The sequence below is a fragment of the Protopterus annectens genome, chromosome 1.part1, assembly GCF_019279795.1.
Source record: "Protopterus annectens isolate FY-2018-M chromosome 1.part1, PAN1.0, whole genome shotgun sequence".
Lineage (NCBI taxonomy): Eukaryota > Metazoa > Chordata > Ceratodontiformes > Protopteridae > Protopterus > Protopterus annectens.
In genome coordinates this window covers 936,762,413-936,786,206 of record NC_056726.1, presented here as the reverse complement: position 1 = coordinate 936,786,206, position 23,794 = coordinate 936,762,413, and the positions used below count along the sequence as shown (strand labels likewise).

The window sequence follows — 23,794 nt, the reverse complement described above, 5'->3', positions numbered from 1 at the left end:
ATATGATATATAGCACTATATTTGAAGTATAATGTTTTTAATGTTAATTTCATATAGTTTGATTACTTTTGTATAAATGTAAATTTGCCTTTGTCACAAGTGATAATTCAGTAAAGGTGTTTAAAAAATAATCCTCTGCATACTCCCAAGCATGGAAATAAGCCTTGGGAACAAAAGGCTGTAACAAATGCAAAAGGACACTTTGAGCCAGGTCAATAAAGGTGATGGGAGAATTGTGCACAAGACAAAAATGAGATCTAATAGGAAAATAGGTGACTTCAGGCTCCTGTATATCCCAACGTTTGCACTGATATTTATCACTATTCACCGGATGCAAACAGAGGTGAAGGAGGTTAGCAAAAAAAGAATAAGCTAAAGGGGGAAATGTGGAGAAGCTTACTAAAAGATATGAATGAAGCAGCAATAAACAGGACCTGTGGGATAAGGGAACTTCAGAAATATGGTGAACAGGTGAACAGAAGGCTAGGGGCAAGAATAAAAGAAAAAGGGAAGACATTTTGAGAAGCAGATAGCTCCAAAGGAAGATTTGGTATACAGAGAAAAATATGTAGGTGAAATATTTACAATAACAAAGGAGTTAATACAGAGATATAGAATAGCAGAAGCCCATGGAGTTAGTACAGACATATAGAATAGCAGAAGCCCACGGAGTTAGTGCAGAGATATAGAATAGCAGAAGCCCACGGAGTTAGTACAGAGATATAGAATAGCAGAAGCCCACAGAGTTAGTACAGAGATATAGAATAGCAGAAGCCCATGGAGTTAGTACAGAGATATAGAATAGCAGAAGCCCATGGAGTTAGTACAGAGATATAGAATAGCAGAAGCCCATGGAGTTAGTACAGACATATAGAATAGCAGAAGCCCACGGAGTTAGTACAGACATATAGAATAGCAGAAGCCCACAGAGTTAGTACAGAGATATAGAATAGCAGAAGCCCATGGAGTTAGTACAGAGATATACAATAGCAGAAGCTCACGGAGTTAGTACAGAGATATATAATAGCAGAAGCCCATGGAGTTAGTACAGAGATATACAATAGCAGAAGCTCACGGAGTTAGTACAGACATATAGAATAGCAGAAGCCCATGGAGTTAGTACAGACATATAGAATAGCAGAAGCCCACTGGTGGAACTACTTGGTTCTCAGAGAGACCTGTAAAAGGAATACAGAGAGGGCAAGAAGAGCAATGAACAGGCAGAAATGGAAAGCATAAGGAGAGAGGATAATACCCTGATGGAAGTGGAAGAGCTTAGAGAGGCAAAGGACCAAACAGATCTATGAAGAGTTTATTGAAAGAATGGACGAGGTCAAAGGAGAAAGAATGAGAAAGAATTTGGAAAGGGAGGGAACTGGAAAATGAGTTGCAAGATGTTGGCAGAAAACAACTCAGGCAGTGAGGCACATGCATAAGGTACATGGAGCAGTCTGAGAATACTGCATAGATGGCTTCTAACCCCCATGAAGTTGTTTAAGGAAGTAGAAAGGAGGATAGCAGATGCTAGAGATGTCAGAGGGAAGAGGCAGGACTGGGGGTTGGCATAAGAAATTGGGGAAACATATTTCAAAAGGAAGCAGAGCATTTCTGGGAAGAAGACATCTGAAAAGAAAAATAAATGGGGTAAGAACAGTATGGGAGCATGAATTACACAAAATGCTTATGCGCATGGGGAAAAGATGACAAACACTAATTAGAATGAGTACAGGACAGGGGGGATGAAAAAGGAAGCAAAGTAAATAGGTATATGAATACTACAACAGTGAAAATGATACCAGGTGGAGAGACACAGTGACCACAAAGAGGAATCAAAGGAGGGAGAATAGATATAGGCTAGGAAATTAAGCAGCTGACCACTGATGAGATTATGGTGCACTACGTATGAGAATTGCAAATGTAAATGTAATGTACTGCATGGAGTTAATAAAGTTATGAAAAGGTTTCCATAATGCTCCACTGCCCAAAGTTTTTGGCCTTATTTCTCACTCAGTTTTTGTTTTTTGTCCTGAATATCATTCTGCACTCCATAAGCATTGGAATACTAATTTGAAATGTATTCTACCTTTTAAAAATAGTAAGTGAACCTGTTAAAGGAAGTCGATAAATAGCTTACTAGTAGTAAATGAAAGATGCTCAGACTTGCTACAGACACAGGTGCTACATTATTTCTATAATATGTGTTTTTCTGTACATTAAGCCCTCATTGCTACTCAAACATTGATTGAGTAGAAAACCAACAACTCAGTGAAAAGTATAAATATATGTGGTTCCTTTACAAGGTATAATACTATCTTTCAACACTTTGCATTTATGTCTTTTTAATGATTTGTCTTTCCAATTACCTTTATATGTATGCATCTCCATTTTATCATATTGGTGCTATGTCATATGCACCTAAATCAATTTGAATGTTAATGATATCTTTCATAGACCTTCAAGTCTGATATGAAGGAGGTGGTTAATCCGCATTTGTAAGGGAGCATGCTAATTTAAACAGCTTTCAGACTACCTATATGTTATAGTGCAGCCATATATAAGATGCATTTTTATGGAAGTTTCCTTAATGTGTATGATCAGAAGATCTGGTAAAGTTAGAGAGACAGACTTAGCACATTTTGTTGTACCAAGACTACTTCTCTTTCAGTGGGGAATGCTGGTCAACAGCTTAGCAATGGTTTTGCAAAGCATTTCAGGACACTACGACTCTCATGAAATAGGACTTTCTCAAGAATCTCGTGAATCATCACACTTTCAGCTGGATCTCATGACTTATTCTAGTTGCTCATTCCTCAGTCATCAGACCATCCCTCATTACGTCTGTCAGTTTGATCCAGTGGTATTAAAATATGCAGTGTTAGATCTACACCCTGAAGCAGTCTTTGGTTTGATCCCCACAGCCTCTGTTTGACTCTGTGATACTTAACCTGTCATGGTTTCTGGGTTGCCCTTTTAAAGATACTATGCATCCTGTGGGGTTACCCCACATGGCAAAAATTATGATTGACATAAGCAGATGATCTAAGAAATGTTTAGTAGTTCTGTAAACTTTGGAGTGTGTTAGAAGTATTTAGTTAGCTGTAGAAGGAAAGCCTGTCATGAAAACATAGTTTAAAGTTTTGCTTTCTTTGTTTTGCAGTTCAATTGAGTCACATTCAGCCAATGGAACTCAGGTGCACAGTATTTGACAGTAGTGTATGTTTGTCATTATGCATTCTTGAATAACTCTAACCAAACCAAGAGATGAAAAGCGAACAAGGAAAACCAAAACTATAAACAAACGTTCATTGTCGAGAACCAAATAAGGGTCCAGACCAAGACTGCAGACAAGTATTCAATATTCCAAATTTGAACGCTTTACACACAAAAAATACATTTTTGAAAATCTTCCTCAGAAAACAAACACCAAAAAACAATAATGTTACACTTAAATATCTTTGTGTGAATGGATAAACCAATGAATTCATAGCATCAATGAATCAATTAAGAAATTTTCAATTGAAAAGTTTCAATTAAAAAGTTTAAAAACTTAAAGCATCTTCTTCCCTTTACTCACCACCAATAATCACCAGACCAAATCACAAGATGTTGAAAAGTGGCCTCACTATCCACCTTGGAAATTATGACATTATCCAAGTGTTATAACAGACTTGAGACTGTGTCCTGTCTATCCTATTTTTCATCCTCTGAGGCATTCTACAATTTATCCATCTTCAGCATCCCCTAACCCTATTTAAGCATAACCTTTACCAATGGATGAGATACAGAAAATCACTCCAGGACCGGCTGCCATGTCTTTGATAGAGGCAAACAGTAATGCCCAAACTAACATACACCACCCCCACATAACTACCATGCCCCTTCCCAATAAACATCTATACTACATAGGGATGCAACTGGGTTTGATTGCACGACAAGGCTTATAAAGGTCCTGGTGGTTGTTAGTCTAGTTTATACCTATGAACCTATGAACCATTCTGTAAAGTGTTGCCATGTCCACAACTGAGATCTAATTCCTCCATTTCCCTCACGATGGCTTCAAAACTCTATATCACACTCCAGGAAACATCCTGCTTTTCCAGTAAAACCTGCTATCAGTAGACATGTAGCTATTCGGGTCGGTAATGAGGAGTGAAGGCATTGGCGTTGGAGAGTTCTCCTCAGCAACTCATCTGGATTTTTAGATGATTTCTAATCCTCAGTCCTTTCTGTGATTCTTCAGCACTATTACTGCCTAGAAAACAGGAATCATATTTCTGTAAGTATCCATAAGCACACTATATCACCCACCTCCTGTGTCTACACTTTGTGATTGGCTAGAATTCACCGACAACACTTCCTTTTGCTATACCACTATGACCTCAGCACATGGCAGTCATATGTCTGCCTTATGCCTCATTCCTGCCTAAATATGGTTGAGCCAACACTGGCAGCATAATCCCAACCATCTTGACAGACACCTCTAATATCTTGATTACTAATCAAGCCAAGGTCATCTGTGCAGCAGTTATGGTTGCATCCTTCTGTACCAGTGAGCCAGTTTATCTATACCTTTGCAAACTCTTATTTGTAAGACAAAGCATTGACTAGCTAGCTTCTCTGAGTATATTTTGAAGACAATTCCTAGCAACGTATTTGCATCTGTTTACCAGGGTAGTGTACTGATCTACATGGTCCTTTTTTAAGCTCATCCCTGGAACACTTTCAGGTTAAGTGGCTTCCTCACAGTCACATCAGAGTCTGAGAGACTCAAACACTGGAGTACAGGAAGTAGCTCATAACCAACTCATAAACTTAATCCTCTGCATTAACTGCCAGGATATACAACCTTGCAATCCAGAAGTGTTGTTATACATTTATATGTGAGTAGAGTCCCTGCTTTCTGCCTTGTAATGCTCTTACATCTGGACCCTTAAAGGACTACCTCAGCTGTTCACCATTTATAATAAAAAAAAGTCATTTATCACCATTTATAATAAAAAAAGTCAATTTATCTCCTTAGGATCTGTTAGCAGTCAGATAATTAGGTGTCATCTGGACAGCAATGGCCTGGAGCTTGAGTAACTAACTAACTAACTAACTAACTAACTAACTAACTAACTAACTAACTAACTAACTAACTAACTAAATTAAATGCATACATAAATGTAAGACAAATATGGTTAAGGAATTAAAGCAGCTTTTTGTCTTACAAAGGATCGTAGGATCATAGGAGGTTACTAGGCTAATGGCCCTGGGGCCTTTACAAGCCTAGCCAAGAGTTTATCCCCAAAAAGGAAACCTCAGTCACCACCTGTCACCTCTGTCAAGGAGGAACAAAGGTTTTGTGGTTTCCCATCCACTCATCAAGGTTGCACTTGAAGAGAGTCAGCGAGGTACTCTGTTTGATTAGTATGGGAAGTCTATTCCAGAGATGGGACAGCCTCTGGGAGACAAACCTGTCTCTCCAGCAGGTTTTGTTGATGTTGCATATTAAATTTAGGCCTATCGAGTATGTAATGCATGAGGAGTTAGACTTATGCATATGGATTATCTCTAGCTGGGCAGGGTCTGATATTGCCTCACTTCTGAGCAATCTGTATGAGCCTGTCCACACAGGACAGGTGTTGGAGGCCATGGATTCCCCTTTTTGAGGTATTTCTGTGGCCTTCCCAGTTGGTGCAGGTACTTGGAGAGGTACATAGCAAGCAGGTCATTATACTCAATTATAGGCCTAATGAGGGAGGAGTACAGAGAGGTAATAATCTCCTTTTTTCTGGACGCTTTTCTTACCACTGCTGCCACATGAGGGTCAAATGTGAGATTGTTGTCAAACTGAGTACCCAGGTCTCTCACCACAGGTTGTGTGCTTAGAGGGTTGCCATTGATGTGGTTATCAGTAGGGACCATGTTTTTGCCAAATGGTATGATAATACATTTTATTGCATTTAACTTAGGGCCATGACTTTGGCACCAGTTATTTGTAGCTGTGAGACCCTCTTGCAGTATGTTAACCTCATTTGGGAAGTCAATGACAGCATCCAACGTACAGTCATACACAAACTTGGTCAGCCACAGGTCCTTTGTCTTTGCTTGGACCACTGAGAAGTACATGGCAAACAGTAGGGGTCTCAGGACAGATCCCTGGGGAATGCCACTAGTAATAGGTCTGGTATCGGAGGTGGTGGCACATATTTTGACCTTGTGAGTCCTACCGGGGAGCCAGTTGGCCACTCTTCTGATGAGATCGGGATTAACACTAAGTTGTGTTGTGCCTGAGTGGGGGATTGCATCAAAGACCTTGGCCAAATGAAGGTAAGCTGTATACACTGACTCTCTCTCATCCAGCACATTGTTGACAGTCTCAAATAAGTCAACCAGGTTCAATAGGAAAGGTCTGTCCCTGAGGAATCCGAATTGGGTGGGGTCAAGTGCTTGGAGATTACCTATGTCCTTGTTTATGAGATCCATAATAATATGCTCTATGGCTTTACAGATCAGACTTGTCAAGGTAATGGAGCAATAGTTTCCCGCATCAGTAGTGGCACCACCTTTGTGCAAGGGGGGTGACAATGGCAGCTCTCCACTCTGCTGGAATGAAGCTATAATTAGGTAATGACTGAATAGGTTGCTCAATGATAAAGCTAGTTCTTGCTGGAAATGATGCAGAATACAGCCTGGGATACTACCAGGTCTCATGGAAGCTGTGTTCTTTGCCTTGGATAGGTCCTTTCACACTTGATCTATGGAGATGTGAGGTGTGGGATAAGTATTGGGGATATCAACTGGGCTTTTGGGGAGCGATTTGGAGGTAAAGTTGCGCTGAACCTTTCAGCTAGCAGGTTGGCTAAGTCAACAGGATAAGTCTAAGTGGTACTATTAAGTACTAATTCGGAACAAACTTGGGCTTTGCCATGGAGGTTCCTAATGTAACTGAAGAAAGACTTGTGGTTTCCCTTTGTTTTGGTGGCTATTTTCGACTAATAGTTGGCTTTGGAGGTTTTCACTAGTGATCTAATTTGCTTGCTGAGGCAGAGGAGGGAGTGTTTCCGATTTGGAGAGTGTTCCTTTTTACCCTTGGACAACAGTTTCTTCCTTTTGTTATAAAACATATTGATAGAGGATGTCCTCCAGATGGGTTTGTGTTTCCCTGAGGAGCAGGTTTTAGTTCTGTTGGGTATGGCTGAGTCCATGCAGTTGTACAGGTACTTGGATACTGCACTGGCATACTGATCACCATAGTTGTCTGCATCCTCTGAGGTGGTCGGTGCTATGATTTTGCTGATACCCTCCCTTAGGAGGTTGTAGTCAGCTTATGCAAAGTTTTTTAGCCTGGTTACAGCTGGGGAAGGGTTGGGTAGGATAGAAACTTTGAATGAAACAGACCGATGATCTGATCTCACCAGGGAATGACATACTATGGGAGTGGTGCAGCGGTCAGCAATGTTGGTGAGAACCAAGTCCAGTATGTTATCTCCCCTTGTAGGGGATGAGACCAGCTGGTCTAGTGTATTAGAATTGATGAATTCAAGGAATCATTGGGTGAGTGCATTAGTGCAGGAATAGTTTACCCAGTCTATGGTGGGGTAGTTGAAGTCACCAAGGATCAGGGTGTTAGGGGGTACCTCGATGGAGTCAAGTAGGTCCAGGTAGGAGGAGTGGGTGACCTGAGTCATGGACAGGGGTCTATAGCTGGCTATAACTAGGATGGATGTCTTGCCAACTGTCAGTTGCCCTCAGTGCCTGTCCTTAATTAAGATAGAGACTCCATCACACATTTTTCTTACATGTAAATTGCTTAATTATGGCATTGAATATAAAAAATTCAGTACCTTGATTTAATTGATTGAAAGAATGGGGCAGTGCATGGTCTGCATTTTAAGTATTATAGACTTGAATGGGGCAATAATACACTCTTCCTAAAAGTGCTGCAGGAGTGAAGTAGTAAGCAATGCAATTAGCATTAAGAATGAATGAGTTAAATACCTAGTATTATAGTTACATAACCATTATTCTGAGTACGCTGATACATAATCTTGGAAAGTGTAGACCAGAAGCTGCATAGCTTAAAATCTTGCTTTATTTCACCTTTTGCTTTTTTGCACCTTTACATTCCAGCTGCTCCCACTACAGTACAGTTTCCATAGATTATCAACATGTGATTATTTTTCATTAATGAGGATTTATTTTTCATCTTTAGTAATTAATTGCCTACAGTGCCATACAGTTGTTGCTATACATGTATTTTGTGACCTAGCCTTGATTTGGTTTTCATGACCTAGTTCTGTAGTAAGTGAACTGGGACTTTGGGGGTGATGATTTATTGCTATGCAGTCTTGACATTTGAATGAAAAGCAAAGAGCTATTGCTCCTTGGTGCTTACTGAATTGATTTTTGCTGATTCTGTACATGTATCATTGAATTATCTTTTTCTGCATTACTTCATGCATCCAGAAATGTTGTGTTTGATATGTCAAAGTGTTTATGCTATTAATGTCTGGCTGAATTGAGCCTTGTTTAACAAATCAGTGTCAGTATTAATGTAATAGAATGTGCTCTATTTGATTTCTTAATTAAACATGTATTTGCATAACACATAAAGACAAAGTGTACATAAGCTCTGCTGTTTCCAAATTGTACTTAAATACATTGTTTAATATTTTTTACAGATATCTTGTGAAACCTAATAACCTGTATTTAAAGTCTTGATTTAACTTATTCTGCCTAATGATTTGATTCACTGTAATTATAGAATACATAATACATTAAAAAGTGTTGTAACAAACTGACCGATGGGGCTTACTTTAGATATATGCCATTGTATAAAAAATCAAATGCATAGATGATGAAGATTGTTAAAGTAACAAATTACTTTTGAACATATTTAAGCAAGAGTTGAACAAGGTATTCAGAGTTTATGACTGCTACAATACTCATTGTTCAAAACTATGATAAATTATATGAAATTGCATCTTGTTGTTCCAGTGCAAAATCAAGTACCAAAGTTACATTGTTATGCTGTATAACAAATACAGTGGTCCCTTGTCTTAAATCAAAATGACGTATAATCAAAGGAAATAAACTGAAAATGTACTAAACTCAAAATATGTCACACGTTTTATCAGTAGGAGGGAAGCCTACTAGCTTATCAGAGGGAGTGGTAAGCACTAGGTAGCCTATCTACCACAAGAGTGGTTTCTGGCCCAGATATTGTAGTTTATTGGCCGTTTGGGCAGTTTTTCCATCTCTTTCAAACTTCTGGTCTAAAGGCCCATGTTTGCACTTGTTTCCCACCTTTTCTGTAACTAATCTAGTCCAGATACAGATTTGCTGTATCTAGGACTGCTTGTAAGCTTCTGAGCCCCCCAAGCCTTTCTGTGTTGGAGAGAAGCCTTCTAGCTTATCAGTGGGAGTGGTAAGCACTAGGTAGTCTATCTACCACAAGAGGAGACCTACCTCCCTGGACTACATGAAAAGAGACATGGAAGAGCTCTTCGATCTTGTAGCCCAGGTAGGTATGGCCCAAGCCCTGAGTAGCATTCTGCCATTGCTTAGAATGATACTGCAGTACAAGGACAAAATGATTGACTTCAACAATTGGCTAAGCTTCTGGTCTCATTCTAAGGGGATCCAGAATCTGTCTGCCTAGGACAACATGGTCGACAGACCACGATGCTTTGCCAGAGATGGCCTGCACCTGTCACCCCTGGGATTCCAGATACTGGCTCAGGGTCCTGCTGCCCCTATAGTGCCTTTTTTGGGCAAGGTTCAAATGACAAATTCACCACCGTAACAAGAACAGGCAAGCAAAAACTGAGGGTAATGCTACTCAAGGCTAGAAGTCTAAATCTCAAAATGCACTCACTCAAGGCACTCTTTAAAATGGAGAACATCGATATTTGTGCAGTGACTGACACCTTGTACAAGGTTATAGAGAGCACTCCTGCATTACCAGGCTATAACTTATACCACACTTTTCGGCCATCTAACCTGGACCAGAACACCAAAGGTGGAGGTGTGTCCATATTCATTAAGGCTATCCACACCTCCAGGCTAGTTACGCAGCATAATGCATTCGAGGTTATCCAAGTGCAACTAACTCTGGGCAAAACTGCAATCCAAATTGTAGCTTGCTACAGATCCCCCACCATGCTCCAGGATTCCCACTCCTCTTTTCTTGATATATTGGAAAATATACCTAATAATGGGCAATTTCAACTACCCCACCATTAACTGGGAAAACTACTCATGTACCAACTCCTTTGCTCAACGCTTTCTGGAATTCATAAATTCCAGTGCCCTAGATCAATTTATCTACACCCCCACCAGGGGCAACAATATCATAGACCTAGTCATTACCAACATGAGTGATCGGTGTTCCACACCTGAAGTCAACTACTTGTTGGTCAAATCCGACCATAAGCTAATCACCCTAGATAGCCACATCCTGCCCCCACCCACCATTAAGGAAACCACAGTAAAACATTTCTCCAAAGCCAACTTCATGCTTCTTAAGACAGAAGTGGTGAACTTCATGACACCTATGCAGATGGACAATACAGTTACAACTGCTGAATCCTAAACAAATGCACTTACATGAGTGCATGGATCATGCTATCCCAAACAGAACCAAGATGCTGTCCTCCAAAAAAAGGAAGCCAATCTGGTGGTGCCCTGCCATAAACAAACTCTACAACAGAAGGAAGAAACTGTTGCAAAAGAGAGTAAAATCCCCTGAGTGGAGGAACTACCTGGTGAGCCTCAGTAAGAAGCTGAGATCCCTTAAAAGATCCTCCAAAGCAAGCTATGAAAACAAAATCGCTACTGATTCTAAGGGCAACCACAAAGCATTCTATAGATATGTCAAGAATCTCAATGGCAACACCCAGATCTGGTCTGAGTTACAGCACAATGGCACAAAAATTACAGAACCAACTGATATTGCCAACATCCTGGCAGATAGGTTAATTGCTAACTTTACCCCCCTCTCTTCCCCTAAAAGGCCCATATCTATACAGGAAGAATGCAGAGTCCCTGTAATCACATTTATGCAGGTAAAAGATGCTCTCTCTAAAACCAAAAATACAGCATCCATGGGACTGGACAACATCCCAGGCTGCATTTTAGATGAACTTCAGAATGAACTGGCTCCCCACCTAAGCACCAAGTTCAATCATAGTCTCACATTAAGCTTTGTGCCCACTGAATGGTGCACAACAGCAATTATCCCACTCCACAAAGGGGGAACCACCACTGATCCTGGGAACTATCACCCCGTTAGCCTGATGAGCCTGGTCTGCAAAGCCATGGAACGTATCATCATGGAACTCATAAACAAAGACATTGGTAACCTCCAAACTCTGGGCCCCACCCAGTTCGGGTTTGTGAAAGGCAGATCATGCCTTCTGAACCTGATCGACTTCTTTGAGGCAGTCACCAAAGGCATAGACGAGGGTAAGGTAGTTTACACAGCCTATCTTGACCTTGCCAAGGCTTTCGACACCATCCCCCATTCTGGAATTATAGCTAAACTCACTAAACTAGGTATAAATCCCTATGTCACAAGATGGGTTGCCAACTGGCTCACTGACAGAACCCACACTGTAAAAGTTGCAGACAGACTCCAAATCTGACTTCAAACCAGTGACAAGTGGAGTACCACAGGGTTCAGTCCTGGGACCTCTCCTGTTTGGTATCTACTTCTCTGAAGTACAGGCTAACACAGAAGGCTTTTGGCTAATGATGCTCACAGATTACTGCAAACTAGGAGCCATAGTTGAGTCCCCAAATGATGTGGACATCCTACAGAAGGGCCTCACTGAGACAGATACCTGGCGTCAGAGGCATGGCCTCAAGCTCAATACCAAAAATTGCATTGTCATCCCCTTTGGTTAAAAACTCTGTACCCATGAACTACCACATAAACCTCAGTCTATTTAATGCCAAATATGTGATAAGAGACCTTGGAACCCAGGTGGACAGTAGTCTCTCCTTTGATAATCACATCGTCACAGTAGTCAGGAAATCCTTCTGTGTGCCACACCTCATCACAAAAGGGTTCTCATCCAGGAAAAAGAGGTAATTGTTCCCCTCTACTCAGCACTCACTAGACCCATTATAGAGTACAACGCCCCTTTTAGAATATACCTCACAAGACATCTGCAGCAGCTGGAAAGGCCATAGAAGTACCTCACAAAGAGGATTACTGGCCTCAAGCAGATGCCCTACACTGACCGTCTCAAAAAACTCCAGCTTTACTCTGTAGCATATTGCCTACTCCAGGGAGATCTCTGCCCAACATATAAAGCTATGTTAAACCCAGAGCTGTTGGACATGCTACACCTAAAGAAATCCCAATCCCTCTGAGCTACATGCTCAAGGGACTTAAGCCTTGTCACCACAATAAGCAGGACATGCTGGAGAGATAGATTCCTGTCCTAGAGACTTCCTATACTCTGGAACAAGCTACCCACCTATGTCAAGGAAAGTTCCTCATTAGCATTCTTCAAGAAAAATCTTGATGAGTGGATGGGAAATAGGAAATACACCCTGGGGATCAATTCTGTGGCTCTGCTCGACAGGGGCACAGGTAATTAACTTTCTTGGGTGGCGTACGCCAGGGAACCATGTTGGCTAAGTTTACTTAGGCCCTTGGGCCGATAGCCTAGTACCTACCTATGAAACTATGAACCTATGAAGTAATAATCTATTACAGGAAACAGAAAATGAAGCTCGATAACTACACAGGAAAATACCTTCTCTACCTCTTCAGTGATGGCCATATTAACACATAATAGAAAAATAATGATAGCTGCCTTATCTGTAACCTTCTAGCATTTTTCTTTCAAGGCAGGCATAATGGCAAACCTTTTATTATTTGTGTAGTGGTTTCATCCAACACTTTGACATATAATGAATTCATGTTTAATCATGGAGATAGACTATTAATATGTTTTTACATGTATTTTATATTTTGTTCCATGGGCAACTGATGGAAACATGAACTCACTGTGCTCCTAGTAAATGAAATCTCAACCTTTGTCTTTTAATATCCACATTAAAAAAATCCACTATGCTTCACCATGTTCCAACTTGAGAAGGACTTGACTGGCTGAAATCAATTTGTCACAAATGAATTCCAGTGGGAAAAAGAAAAAAAAAAAACAACTAAAATTAAGTTATGGGAGGGGGGGGGCAAGCACAATGTACAACAATGTGTTGGAGGAAGTCCATCAAACTCCCCAAACGTAACAATTTTACAGTTCCACAGACATAAAGAAAATGTAAAAACACTACAACAAAGTGCACTAGCATTGATTTCCTGTGCAAAACAGTGATTCAGGAGTTCAGTGTTAGATGAATGAACTTAAGTGGATTGCCTCTTGCTTGCTATGCACTCAGGACGATGAAGGGAACTCATGCAAAACGTTTCATATAAAGGACTGATTAAAAAATCCATTTAACTACTTAATGCATGCATAGTCATGCATATCATCATACATCGCACTTCTGTTAATAAGATAATGCTTGCAGTCCATCCATATCTATCGCTTTGTATTGCTTCAATACAAACATTCTAAAATAAGACCTGGATCCTCTAAAGTAGTAAGAATGTAGTGGAGAAGATATTAAAAATAAGACAAGAGAAGACTGCAATACCTGGGGTGTAATAAACCTAATACTATAAAGATTCTAAAACATTTTTAAAGGAGAATTAGATAGATGGTGAAAAAGAGCAAATAGGTCTGTATAATCTCTGTGTAATCTCTCAGCAAAAATTTGAAGCCTCTGTATTCTGGCTGAAGTCATAAAAGTAAAATGAAGAAATTAATATATGAAACTATAATATTTATAGAAAATATAATGATGATAAACCGTAAGAGAGGCCATTTCCACCAACTCAGTGCCTCTTATCTTGGCTTAAATCAACTTCCTTACACAGTGGACATCTAGGCAATTAAGGGCTATCCTAAAGGATTGTAATAAAACACTTAAAACCACCAGTAAGTTTCCCAGACCAGACTATTAAACTTCACACTTTCCATGTTTAAAACTAATATACTTAGGAGCTCATCTTACTGGGATGCTTCGATACCCATTGCTACCGCTGGCACAATAGCAAATTCATGGTCACAGTACCATGGAGTATGGACATCTGAAACATTTTCCACTGAGGACATAGTTAAACAGCTTCTGTCTTTGTTGAAGCTAGTATTGTGGCAAACGACTAGCTTCTTACAATCATCTCTTATTCTCCCACCTTCCAACCCATTTGGTTATCAAATATACAAGCAAGATATGGTAAATATACAATAAACAAATGACAAGTAAAATAAATATATTAATACATAAATAAATAAATAAATAAATATACCATGTCTTAAAATACAGCCACTTGAAAAAAAAAGGTTAAGACCATGCTATGAACTAAATGATTTCTGTCAGTCTTACCCACCACTGACAAAGAATATGATATCCTTACTAAAATGCAGCTAGACATACTTACTAACTCTGTTGCCTGCAGGGATTCTTGCTCCAGTGCTAACACATTGCCATGATTTACTTTCCCTTTGGAAAGAGACTGGAAATTGAAGAACTTTAAATCACAAGGGAGAGGGCAGTTCCACAGCATATAACAGTATGATAGGAATAAATATCAGACCCAAAACCAGATATTTAAATGAAAGTACTGCATCTTGTTACTGTATAGTAACTTAAACCTCCTGAGGAGTGTTTGAAAAAGTACAAAGAGCTACAAGTAAAATATAATGCATACTATGGCATTTCTTCCCACAACTATACATTAAGATAGAAATGTATTCACAATCTATTTCTCAGCCTTAGTTGAGAAGATGACAGAAATTTCATCTTGGGCGTACCTTCATTGAAGGTTGTGCATCAGGGCCAGAAACTCTGCGTGTAAAAATCTACTGCCAGTCATTAGCGGACCAGAGTTCCAATGTGGCGACCCCTAACCGGGAAAAGCCAAACGACACAACAACAACCGATTAAAGATTTTTCAATTTTGCAGCCTACAATAGTCAAATCTGTGAAGTGACAGACATCTTAAATAAAATATCATGTCTCTCCCTCTGATGGCTATAGTAGAAATATCTGAGCACCTGAATGCTAAATAGCATAATCGTAAGACACCATGTAGAAACTCCATCAAAAATAGTGCTAATTTTTTCTATAAAGACTTGACTTTTGATCTCAGCAACAGCTCGTGTTCTAAGTTGTAATTACTCCTTCTATCACTAGTTATTCTTTGTTTTAAGGAAGCACAAATAAATAACCCCTACATTTTTACAAGTAATATTACACTGTTTATTTTACATGTATAGTAGAATTGTGGTTCTTAAGAAACTGTGAAATAGTCCAATGAACTGTACTAAGCTACAAGGCAGTTTAATGCAGTTGCTTCTTGCTCAGTGCTCCATCACACCTATCAGTCTGACACAGCAGTGATGTCACCTCAGTGCTCCATCACACCTATCAGTCTGACACAGCAGTAATGTCAGCACAGCACTCCATCACACCTATCTGTCTGACACAGCAGTAATGTCAGCTCAGCGCTCCATCACACCTATCAGTCTGACACAGCATTGATGTCAGCTCAGTGCTCCATCACACCTATCAGTCTGACACAGCAGTGACGTCAGCTCAGTGCTCCATTACACCCATCAGTCTGACACAGCAGTGATGTCAGCTCAGTGCTCCATCACACTTATCAGCCTGACACAGCAGTGATGTAAGCTCAGTGCTCCATCACACCTGTCTGACACAGCAGTGATGTCAGCTCATTGCTCCATCACACCTATCAGTCTGACACAACCATGATGTCAGCTCAGTGCTCCATTACACCTATCAGTCTGACACAGCAGTGATGTCAGCTCAGTGCTCCATTACACCTATCAGTCTGACACAGCAGTGATGTCAGCTCAGTGCTCCATCACACTTATCAGCCTGACACAGCAGTGATCACAGCAGTGATGTCAGCTCAGTGCTCCATCACACCTATCAGTCTGACACAGCAGTGATGTCAGCTCAGTGCTCCATTACACCTATCAGTCTGACACAGCAGTGATGCCAGCTCAGTGCTCCATTACACCTATCAGTCTGAAACAGCAGTGATGTCTGCTCAGTGCTCCATCAAACCTATCAATCAGACACAGCAGTGATGTCAGATCAGTGCTCCATCATACCTATTAGTCTGACACTATGGTGATGTCAGCTCAATGATCCATCACACCCATCAGCCTGACACTGCAGTGATGTTAGCTCAATGTTCCATAACACCTATCAGCTGACACAGCTGTGATGTCAGTAGAGGTGGAGTGGTGCTTGTTGAGCTGTATCCTCAATGTTCAGGCATGAAACAAAATATTCAAGCTGCTGTCTCTATGGACACCAGAAGGTGTAAATAATGCCTATGCATCAGCACTTTACCTTGAATATTGTGGTTTCTATTGGTTGTGTTGCAGTCCAGACATTTAACTCAACCCAACCTGCCTGCATTTATTTAATGAGGTGTTAGATCCCTGAATGCTGGCAGGCTGGAGAGCAATTACTTGGAGCTTTTGATGGCAGGTAACTTTAAATGTGAAAATTTATTTTACATTAAACAAGCAATGCTGGAATTTGCTTTATTTGGTCAATTTAAATATTTTCCACCTTTGAACTTCTCAAATGCTGTACAATAGACAAACACATTTACTACCATGATTTAGCTACATTGTAAAATAGCACTGCATGTGTTCTGCCTTTGAATCACTGCATGTATTATTGAGATAAGGCAGCTCATATAAGTACCCCTACAAGCACAGAGTAGGACACAGTGTAATTATCACTGTAGCCGTGAATGAGATAAAGTACATGTTTTTATTGTTTTACGTTGTAAAGCAACAACCAAGTCCCATTATCTGATTAAGTATATGTCTACAGTTAAAACCATTTGCTGTTTTTCATGTCTCCATTCAAAAGTCTTATCAAAACTGCAGTTTAACTAGTTTAGCTGCATTGCTGCTTGCTGTATCTAGTACAGAATTCTTGTTCAAATTGCAATGTCTTCTCTTCAGACTATGCTACATTAAAAACACAGAAGAATATATCATACACACTGGTAGGAGATGGCTGAAAAAATCACAGTGTATATGTGCATGAGTAGAGATAAATATTGTTACTTATCATTATGAAATATTCAGTATTAGTATAATCTGTAATGTTTCAGTCCTGGAGTGGGATAACGTAATTAAAGCCAAGGTGGGTACAAAACCTATAACCCCATACTAGCAAAACATCCCAACAGTCATTAATGCTGAGCTTCTGCTTTCGCATCTCAGAATCAATGAATAAAATCCATATGTATCTCAGCAGTATAAATACCATCAGGCAATAACATAAACACAACAGAAAAAATCCTCCATGGAACTTTCATATAGGAAGACATAAACATTCACAGGAAATCTCTAAATACCAGAAATCTGAAGACTTTATAAATTGACCCAGCTCCACCCAAATTATAAAGTCCCCCAAGAAATTTAACAAAATAGGAACAGATAGTCTATACTTGACTGGATTCTAGAAAACAAACCCCACAAGAAAACATCCTCTGGCTGTTTACCTGATACGACCAGAGACCACCTCCCGACCTATGTAATAAGACAACAACATGGTTCACTCAAACAAGTTATCCACAACCAAATACATAATGGCACCAATTTGCCAGACACATTTATCTCAACTCTCATCATCTGCAACTGGAACGTTTTAAGAACAATGCTCATTGATAAAATGATGACTCATTCCAATGACACCTATCTAAAAATTCTAAAAGAATAAGCACCATTTTTGAGAAAAAGTGTAAAATCTAACATAGCACCACGGCTAATAAAAAAAAAATCTTATGCTGCAGAGAGACACAGCCTGGAAAGAATAGTACAAAAATAAAACACAGTATATCTACCAAAATTGTAAAGACCTCAGGAACCTCATTAGGTTCCATGTTAAATAAGACAAGAAATCATATTACAACAATTTCCAATATAAGTGCTAAATACTCTCAAGCTATTTTTGTCATTCCTAAAGAAGATAATATACTCTAGTCGTACCATCATACCCCAACCTGTTAATGCTAACAATGATTCCATCTCCACTCAATTCAACACTAATTTTATCCAGGTAGTTCTTCTGTGATCAATGACTACCTCACCTCCATCCAGCTTCTCCCTGTTCTTGAAAACCACACACATTTGGCTTTTGAAGCCTGTCCCAACTTCAACAATGAGAAAATTGCTTAGTAAACTGAAACAAACAAGCCAAGCTTCTAACAGCCTTCCCAGCAAATATCTAAAAATTGATGCAGATGGAATAGCCTTCCATGTCTCCATTCTGTTAAACTGGTCAACAACTGAAATAACTGAAAACTATTTCCCATCCATCTGGAAAAAAAAAGTTTTTCATAATATTCCTTCACAAAGGGGGTATATCAACTCATCTGACAAATCATAGACTGCTTGCAATCTTATCACCTCTTTCACAAATTCTTGAGAAATGCATCCATACACAATTTATGCAATGAATAACTAATTATAGCCTCATCCCCATGACCCAGCATGGGTTTAGACCCAGCTGTAACACTACGACCACATTCTTCAACTTCACTAGCATAGTCAACCAGAATGAGGGTAACCTAGCTTCCAACCCTTTTCCTCAATCTAGCTAAAACATTCAATACCATATCTCATCTAGAGCTCTCTTCTGAACTTGCAATCCTTTGTCTCACGTCTTCCTCTCTTTTCTGGTTCCACAGCTATCTGTCTCATTACCAGAAGGCTGTTAAATGGCAGCAAAATCTCTCACCATTTCTACTAGTCTCTGTTGGTCTTTCCCAAGGGTCAGTACTTAGTCCACAGTTATTTACTATTTTCATAAATAAACTCCATACAACTACTAATGTTGGCAGATTTGTACAATATGTTGATGACACAGTCCTTATCTGCTCTGTCCCATCTGTAGCAAAATTGGAGCAAATCACCAAACACTCATTCACTGCCATTGAATCCTGGCTTATAAACTCTAACTTACTTCTCAATCCCTGAAAAAAACAAACATGTTACTCACCTTGCAAAAAAAAACAAAAAAACAAAAAACAAAAACAAAAAAAAACTAGAAATGCAGCTTTCATGTTACCTAAAATAATAATAACACTAAAATAGAAACTGTTAGCCAAACTAAGTTACTTGGAGCCATAACCAATGACAACCTCAAGTTTGATCATCATGTTCTTTATTCCAGCAAGAAAACTCACCAAACACTTGGCTCCCTTAATAGGGTCAAGCAATACCTGTTAGATACTGCTCTTCACTATTATATGCTTTCCCCATTATTATAAACATCAACACTATTGATAAAACTAAATGGACCTCTTGCTACTGCAAAGTAACTAAATTTACAAAAAACTTCCCAAAGAAACACATCACTTTGTTGTACCAAAATAATTACATTGTCTCGAACTCCCAAACAATGCCCATGGCCTCCTATATTGTCCTGATAAATGCCCAGTTCCAATACTGTCCTACTAGAGACTTTGCTACAACAACAAACACCTGCTGTGTGTCATAACTAATTCAACATTGTTAGGCATTCTCAAATTCCACTATGTGTCAAAGCTGAGGAACAAAATCACTGCATACTTAAAACAGACAGATTAGGTTAACAGATTCAACACTTTGCTTAAGCAGCAGCTAAATGAAAGTTGACTTTGCTCTTCCTGTTTACTTGGCAGTCCTCTCTCTAGATCTCTCTTAACCATCAGCCCTAGTACTTGTCTACTTTCTAACCCACCTACTCTATCTTACCTCACAAAATCCCATTGTCTGACATTTTCAGTTTCTCACTGCTGCTACCCCTCTCCAATCACTAACCCTTTTGTATCATTTTATCAACTTACTTTTTCTTTCATTCTTAATATTAAATCAAATTACTATTTGTATCACCAGTTACCACCATCCAAGAAAACACTCTCAGGTCTCTGTTTTTACTTCCATGTATTGGTAAGGTGTATACATTTTTTTTACTTTGTACCTCATTCTGTAATGATGATTATCCAGTGCATGCAAATTTCTTTTGCTGTTTTCAGCACATCTATACCAGTCTGCAGACCATTACAAACCTAGCCAAAAAAAAAAATCTGTTCAACAGTTACCTCTAGCTTCAAGGAGGACAAAACAAAGTATACCAGGGAAAATATGAGGCTGCCCACCCAATTATCTGGGTTGACCTTGAAGGTGACAAGGGTGCTACTCTGCTTGACATATAATAGACTTTTGTTACAGAGCTGAGGAATATGTCTGGATATGAATCCGTCATGCCAATGTGTCTTATTTATCTACTCTTGAATGTTTAGTTCCTTCAACCAAGTATTTGATGTACCAGTAATTCTGAAAAGGAACACAAGGTCATATAGGAGTGAAACTTTAATGACTGTAAAGGCTAGGCAATGGTCTACACAGAGGAGGCTATAAGAGACTAAGTTCAGAGAAATGGCTGACAGTCTCTGCTGATAACTAAGATTTTTGAGGCCCTTGCTCTTTTTCATCACGAATCTCTGAGGTCTCTCACCTTTGTGATATGTTTAGATAAATACCTGCCAAAAGGTGCATTATACTCAGTAATGGGTCTGATAAAATATGCGTAAAGGTGAATTAAGACTTCACTGGAGCAAGTGGAGATGCCTTTGGGAATTAGATGAGCCATGCAAAAGGTTTTCTGAACTGCTGTGGAGACATGCTGGGCAAATGATGAGGAGGAGTTATCAGAAAGACTACCTAAATCCCTTACAACAGTGTCTGATTTGAGGAGTGCATCACCTATATGGAAGGTAAAACTGTTTTGTTTACCAAAATGAACCATGCTACATTTTTTACATTTAATTTGAGGCCAATGTCCTTTCACCAGTTGCTAACATGGTTTAACGCATGATGGAACAATTGTGAGTCAGTTGGCAATCACATAACAATTCCCCCTTTACAGTCATCTGCAAACTTAATTAACCATAGGCAAGGAGTGGTGGCTTGAAGATCTGAGAAATAAATGCCAAACAGGAGAGGGCCCCAAACTGAGCCCTGTTTTTCACCACTAGTAACTTTTTGATTTCAGAAGTGACAGCTGCAACTCTAACAACATACTTTTTGTCAGGCAACCAGCTAGCTAGTCATAGCATAATATATTCAGATTTACAAGTCTGTCAATAATGACTGCATGGGGGATAGTGTCAAAGGCTTGCCCCCTTACTTTCATGCACACGTACTATTCATGTAAAATGAAAAAAAAAAAAAGGTACTTTATGGGATTTAACTGTTGAATTTTTCCCTGTGGGCCTTCAATGAAAACATATTTTTGCTCACTCAGGCATTCCCAGTCAAAAAAGACAAACAAAAATAAATATATCCACTATGTATGTCTGAGAAGCATGGCACTGGGGAAATTGTCACTTGGTTGCCCAGTTTTTGTGCAGATGAATTTTACTTATAAACATATATTATTTTCATAACAGGAGCATTCAGAACTCAGTCAAGGGAAGCATATAATGAGGACAGTGGGAGTGCAAGTTTTAGGCATATTCTAAATAAATAGTATATATTTTTACCTATGATTTGTGAAACAATTGCCATATTAAAAAAAGACCAATATTTCCATAATGGAGTAAGATACACGGTGTTGATGGAATACATGGGAAACCCCTGGGTGGAACCATGACATTGATTTAAAATATATAAGACCTACAAAACTAAAAATATTAGCTAATTTTGAGCTCAGTATGACAAAAGAGAACATTTCTGTATTTGAGTTAATATTTTAAAACTAGAAATAGAGAAGTAGTTAAAAGCTAAAATGTATTTATACCTTACACAATGATTGGCAAAAGATTCACACATGCCCTATAATTTGTGCAGCTGTAGAAAAAGCCAATCATATACCAACACCCCAGGCTGCATCCTACATGAACTCAGGCACGGACTTGCAGCAGCACTAGGCATCCTATTCAACCAAAGCTTGAGTACTGGCTTTGTCCCAGCCAAGTGGAGGACAGCTACTGTCATCCCTTTGCACAAAGGTAGAGCATCCACCAATTCAGGAAATTATAGACCCATCAGCCTAACTAGCCTGATCTGCAAGGCCATGGAGTGATTATCATGGACCTCATTTTAACAAGGACATTGGCAACCACCAGACACTTGATCCAACACAGTTTGGTTTTGTCAAGGGGAGGTCATGCCTATTAAATTTGGTTGAATTCTTTGAGACAGTCACCAAGGCCATCGACAAGGGGAAGAATGGTGCACACAGCCTACCTTGACCTGGCCAAGGCATTCAATACTATTGCACACTCAGTTATAATAGTTAATCTCCCTCAACTAGGATCAATCCATATGTTACCAGATAGGTAGCAAACTGGCTTACTGATAGAATCCACCTAGTCAAAATAGGGGAAGCCACCTCAAGTAGTAGACCTGTAACAAGTGTTGCACCCCAGGGATTGGTCTTGGGGCCTTTGCTGTTTGGGATATACTTCTCATAGGTACAGGCCAAATCTAGTGGGCTATGGCTGACCAAGTCTGCAGACGATTGCAAACTGGGTGCTGTCATCAATTCCCCTAGTGATATGGACATCCACCAAGAGGGTCTCACCCAAACAAATGACTGGTGCAAGAGACATGGCCTCAAAGAGAATGCCAAAAAATGCACATCATCCCTTTGGGGGAGAATGATGTCCCCACAAATTATCAGACAGATAAAAAGGCACTAAGCACGCAATCAGTTGTGAGGGACATGGGAACCCAGGTTGATAGCAAACTGACTTTTGACCACCATATTGCCTCCGTTGTACAGAAAGCTTTCTACAGGGCCCACTTCATTAGTAAGGGTATCTCATCCATGGACAAGGTGGTCATAACATCCCTGTATTCTTCCCTTATAAGACTGATTATTGAATACAATGCCCCTTTCGGCATGTACCTCGCAAAGCACATGCAGCAGCTGGAGAGACCACAGAGATTCCTCTCCTGGAGAATCCAGGGCCTCAAACATCTATTCTACACAGATAGCCTAAAAGCCCTGTCCCTCTACTCAGTCTTCTACAGACTCCTCATAGGTGACCTCTGTCTGGCATACAAAGCAATCTCAGACCCCTCCCTGATGGGACTGCTGCATATCCCCAAGTCAAGCTCCACTCGAGTAACCCACATGCAAGATCTCAACCTAGTCTGTGACATCAATGGAACTTGTTGGTAGGACAAATTTGTGTCCTAGAGACTCCCCCTTTTGTGGAATAGACTCCCTCTCCACGTAAAGCAGAGTACTTCATTAAACCTTTTTAAGCGCAACCTAGATAACTGGATGGGGAAGTGAAAACACACCTCTGGGATTCCACCTATGTCCCTGTTGGACAGTGGCACAGGGTGCTAACTTGTTGGAACATGAGCTAGATTCTTGGCTAGGCTTGTAAGGGCCAGTAACCCAGTAACTTCTTATGATCCTGTGATTTTATTTTGAATATAAAAAGTCTGTATTTTGCTAAACATTTCAAAAGCTGATCACTAAGTAAGACACACTAAAGTATTATAAAATGTTACAGCTGGTTAAAGATACTGCCAAAAATATGCCTTTATTTGGTATGGCTACTAAGATCCTGGATGTAGTTTTCAATTTTTATATGAAATCATACACTGAACGATATAAACCATAAATTAAAAATCAGTTTCAAGACTTGTGGTGTATGGGGAAACTAATTATA

The 23,794-nt window shown here is 39.6% G+C and overlaps 1 protein-coding gene across 2 annotated transcripts in view; it reads left to right on the top strand.

The window, feature by feature from the left end:
* The window catches only part of TMEM8B (transmembrane protein 8B), a 2,953,746-nt gene that overhangs the window by 26,996 nt on the left and 2,902,956 nt on the right, over positions 1-23,794 (top strand). The gene's annotated exons all lie outside the window — the stretch shown is intronic.